The following is a 5,318-nucleotide window of genomic DNA, read 5'->3' as shown; positions in this document are numbered from 1 at the left end:
GTTGCGAAGATAGACGGCAAATTCTCGTGCAGACGAGGAGGCCTTGCTGAATGTCCTGATCGTACTGCTCGAGTTGCATGTTCGTGCGAGCGAGGATATGCTCAATCTTCTCGTTCCCTTCAACAATCTGAAGGCGGAAATTGCGATCCTCCAGAAGCTTCTCAAAGACCTCTAGGTTCTCCATAGGTAGTCGCAGGTAATCGATACGCTCTTTCAAATCGGTAGAAGCTTGCTGAAAATCCTCCATGGTAACCTCTAGGAACTCGTCCACCTCATCGATGTGACCTTGGAGAATGTTGACAACTTGGGAGGCGCTATTGGCCATGCCGTTGAGCAACAGGTAGACGCCAAAAGAGATCTGGGACATGAGTTTCATGAGCTCATGTTGCCGCTGGCCGGGTCGGAACCGCCACTGAGCGCTCAAGAGTTCTTCATCCCGTTCCTGGCTTATGAGCTCCTCGCGGCGGGCTTTGGCGTCTCCGAACCGAATTTTGGGCTTCTCTGCTGGCTTCCCGTCCGTGACCTCGAGGAGAGACTCAGCAAAAGCGGCTTGCATCGAGTGAATGGGGTGGAGTGGAACATTCGAGTTGGCAGCAAGAGGTGGCTTCTTGCTGGTCCGTCGCATGTTCCTCTCCGGAATGTGTGGCACGCGGACAGTAGTAGGCGTCCGCTCGGCGTCTGTGTCGGGGTCATCGAACTCTCCACTAGCATCGGTGCGGCTGCCAAATATTTCGGAAGAAGCTTTTCGGTCGTCGTCCTCGGTGTCGCTCTGCCGTTCATCTATGGGTGGCACCTTGCCCCACGAAACAGGCAATTCGTCATGGTCACCATCGTCAGATTCATGGTCGCGAGGCGCGCCTGAAGAAGGCGGAAGCAATCCTATGGGCAGGTTAAGACTGAGATCAAGGGCATCGTTGGCGCCGAAGGAGAGGCGATAGGGGTCGGCAGAAGTGGCCATGGCCGGTTCGGGGCGCGGCGATGGCTGGGGTATCTCGGGGTCCTTCGGTGGGTATTCGGAGGGGAGGAGCTGTCGCTGCTGGACCAAGGTTGATTGGTGACACCCGGTCGACGGCCACCAGAATTTGTGCGACGGTGACTCTAGGCGTGTGCGCTCCCAGATCAGTGGTGTAGCCAGCCGCCGCTATTTTGTATCGGCGGTTGCGACCGCTGCTGGATTGTATCGTCGATGAGGGCAAAGAGGACAGAGTTTTGTCGATAAGCCGCCTAGGGGGACCTTGTAGTACGGGCTTCAGAAGGCGTCGCACCTCATGACAGGCGAGCAGTCCAGTCGGGGCGATTCGACAACCGTCGGTGTGCGAGATCGATTGCGAGTTGGTGTTTGAAAGAAAGCAACAACTTTCGCGGGCCTTGGCCGATCAGAGAGACAGCTGGAGGGCTATCGAAGCGAGTGTGGCGTCTGGAATGCAAGCGAGGGGCGAAGCAGAGAGGGCTGGTGCGTTGTGAGCTGCTGCTGCGGGCTCCCGCTGGCTGCGCCAAATGGACGAGGACGGCAAGAGAGGTGGTCGAGCGACGCTGGGCGGCGGATGGAGGGGGGGGGGGGACAAAGACAACGAGACACCAGAGGATAGGGAGTTGGGTGAAGACGCAATGCAACAGTAAACGACTTTGTTTCCAGGTCAAGAGGCAGGGCAGACAAAGGGGGGATGAGGGGGTGCAAAAAAAAGAGGTCAAACAGACGGACATATTCTGAGTCTTGGGCCACTCTTCTTCCCCTCCGTCTTGCAGTGCTCATTGCGTTCGTTGGTCTGCTTGGCCCTGCCTGGCCTGCCTAGAAGGGCCATGGGCATCACTGGGTTCCCGGGGTCCTGATCTGGGGCCCTGACTGGGTCAGGGGCGAAAGCAGCCTGACTTCCGTACCTGGACAGAGGTACCGTCTCTCTCTTCTGGGGCCTGTGCCCCTGAGCGTGCAGATGCAGATGCAGACGCAGCAAAGATTGATGCAAAGTAACACAAGGGGCGATCCTATGTGGAATAGCTTGGGAGCCATCTCCTGCCCGCTCTTGTCCGCTTGGCCCGCCTGAACAGAAGTCAGTCGCGCTTGCATTCGCTATGGTGGCACCTGTACCACGGCCCAGGCATGAGCTACGGCCGAATGTGGGGATTCTAGTGGGCTGGACCTGACCATCGACCCCCCCTTTCCCTCCCCACCTCCACCTGCCTTACCATGTACCCATGCCATGGTGGTCGACAGATTGCACATGTACACGAAGGCTGCATGTGCTGCACAACTTGCGAGACGTGCATAACATGGGACGGCCACTCTTCTCTCGGGGGTCCTTGGCCACTGAAGCAAGTACCACTGAGCAACAGTTCACGCGCAGCCTGTACATGTAGGCTTGCCAATGTTTTGTTCGTCCAGCGACGAATCGAGGAGCATGGGCCGCAGCCGCAGATCCTCAACTCTGAAGAAGCTCGGAAAGGGGGACCCGGGGGGGGGGGGGTCGATGATTTATGCACGATTGACCCCTCCGTGAGTCTCATCGCCATTCCAGTCGTCCTGCCAGAAAGTTTGCTTCTTTTGGTGCGTGCCGCCGCTTGCCGGCAACGTGGGAAACACGCCCTTGACACAAGGAGCATGCTGATCGATCCCTCGGTGTTCCCTGAAACGCCCGGAGACCAGAGTTTACCTCGTGCAATGGCTGCTTCGGTGTGCTGATCTCGTGTTCACCTTTATGCGCCAGGTCACCGAACAGGCCCAGCCCCTCCAGCATCCTCTCCCTCCCTCCCATGTTCCTGGCTGGACTCCCGGCCGTACCTCGCACTTGCGAAACTTCTCTATTTCAGGTATGTCCTCGAGGCACTCGAACGTCCCGAGTCTTTGTCGAATAGCATATCTTGGCCTTCCAGACTCAATGCTCTGCATCGTGCATTCCCCTCTTCATCGAGATGCTCAATTACGACCAGAGAGATTGCGGACTGTGGAGGACGGAAACCTTGGTCGAACTGGGTTGGACTTCGTCAAACCCTCATTGCGGCTTCATCTAATATTCCCGCCCCTAGTGACTGTAGGCGACACACCAGTCGCCACTGATCCTCGTCTGCTCGGCTTCAACCGAATCGCACCCACCAGCTTGACACGAGTCACACTTCCAGTCAGCACCATCGGACGGCGAACCGTCGACGCACTGAGCACCAGGTTCTTCAGCTCTAGCTCGCTTCTCCTAACTCTCAAACTGCCCGCTCAAATCGATGTCCCCACGCTGTGTCTGCCAACTGGCTGATTGATTGAACTTTGCGCATCGCGCGTTGCCTTGCTGACCCGGGTCACTGCGGCGAGCGAGAAGACACAGCTCACACGGCTATTGAATACTTGACTGCTGGTTGCTGCAGGAAGTTGACCCAATGCTTTGGACCAAGAAACAGACCCTCGGGTTCTGAGTTGATCCCGAGGTGATGAACCCCGATGACTGCCCCCCCCCCCCTCCCCGGGCCAGCAGGGTGAGTTCCACCAGCACGCCGCCAAGGCCCTCGACGGCGCCATATCGCACCAGTAATAGCACTATGACCAACGAACGCCAGCACCAACCTCCGAGCCGAATCCACCCACTCCCCGCCATAGGAAGAAAAGAACGAGACCGAAAGGAGATGAAATGACGACGAGACCAAGCTTGGCCATTGGCACATGATGCCGTTTCTGTGCCGTCCTCTGCAAGCAGCCCCCAAATATTGGACTGATTCGTCTCGTCCAATGTCGGTTGACCCGTCGTCCAGTGGCTGTCCATCTGTTGTGGGCACATCAATTAAAGGAAACGGGACCCCACGAGTCGTCAGTCGGGCTTCGGCCAGACGCGACAATAACCCTGGACAGTGATTCAGGGCCTCCTCACAGATGCTTCGTTGGCTCTATTGACTGGATGGCTTGCAGCTCGCACCTGCAGCCGCCCATTCACCTTCACCGTTTCACTGCTCAACGACCCTCCATCGGGTTTGCGTTGCCGTGAATACCGTGGGTAGCCTGTTGGAGGCTCGTCCCATGACGGCTCGAACGCATACTTTGGAGATCACTTGGGCGCACTCATCGAAAAAGGACTCCTCTGAGACAGCTGGACCAGGACCAAGACTGCCAACACGACGTTGGTGCTACGGCACGTAGACAGAGCCCTGTACCTCCGCCACAACCAGCGTACACGGTGGCCTGTATGCCTTCAACGCCAGCACCAGTGGGGCCCAATGTCCAGCCATGACACCATTGCCAACGCCAATGCCAACGCCAATGCCAATGCTAATGCCAATTTGCAACCTCATCCAGTCATACATGTACATCAAGTCAGAATGGGTCCCGCCGCCAGGTGTTGTCAGGCAACCGTCTTCTGGAGTTGGAGCTGGAGTATAGTCAGGTAGTGCTCGACGACTCGAGCATAACTCGGCCGAAAGTGCCCAATTAAGCTCTTAGATCCGGCCGAGCAATTGGATGGCAGGCTAGGATCAGCAAGATAACGAGCGAATGCTGTACAAGGGCCGCCAAGAGATCGCTGAAGGCCCACCGCTGTCAATTTACTTCAGCCCGTGCAGTACCCTGAGAAGTTATTGGGCGCCAGCGTGCAAACCTCCAAAACTTGCATCGCGACGACGTCGCAGCAACGCGTCGGCACCTCCATCCATTCATTTCACCTCGCCGCCGCAATCATGTCGCGCAAATCATGGGCCGATGGCTTTCGCTTCGACAGGGACCTCTGGGATCCCTCCAACCGCTTCGAAACTTCATGGCTCCTGTCGCCGTGGGTACTTTTTGCCTGCCGCGCCCTAATTGTAAGACCTCCTTGTTGCAGAACACGCGATCCCCAACGTTGAGATTGGTCTAACCGCCGTGATTTCAGAGCATCTTCATCTTCACCACCCGATTTTATCTGATTGCCCGTCACTGCCTATCTGGCCCCCGTGGGTGCGACGCCGCCGTCGACGAGTTCTCCTTCTTCACGATCCTTACATTTTGGGGCCTGGGCTTCTACTTTGCCTTTGCTGCCATCCACACGCTTACCTACGCGCTGCGCGCACGCCCTCTGCTCGACTCCTTCCCCCGGCCCCTGCAAGCGCTGCATTCCCTCTTCTACACCACCATCACTGTCTACCCGTGGCTCGTCACCATCGTTTTACTGGGGCGTCCTCTACTCCGGCCCCTGGTACGAGCAGCCCTACCAGGGCCTACTCGAACATTTTCGCAGCACGCCCTCAACTCGGCCTTGCGCTCTTTCTCGAAATCATCATCCCGCGCACGCTATACGACCAGATGCGCCTCGCACACATGCTCTGGTCTCTGTGACATCTCTCGCCTTCTATCTTGCCTCTCGCCTATATGA

This window comes from Verticillium alfalfae, genomic scaffold (genome assembly GCF_000150825.1).
Source record: "Verticillium alfalfae VaMs.102 supercont1.4 genomic scaffold, whole genome shotgun sequence".
In the NCBI taxonomy this organism is placed as follows: domain Eukaryota; kingdom Fungi; phylum Ascomycota; class Sordariomycetes; order Glomerellales; family Plectosphaerellaceae; genus Verticillium; species Verticillium alfalfae.
The sequence above is the reverse complement of the archived record's forward strand: the minus strand, read 5'-3'. Positions refer to the sequence as shown.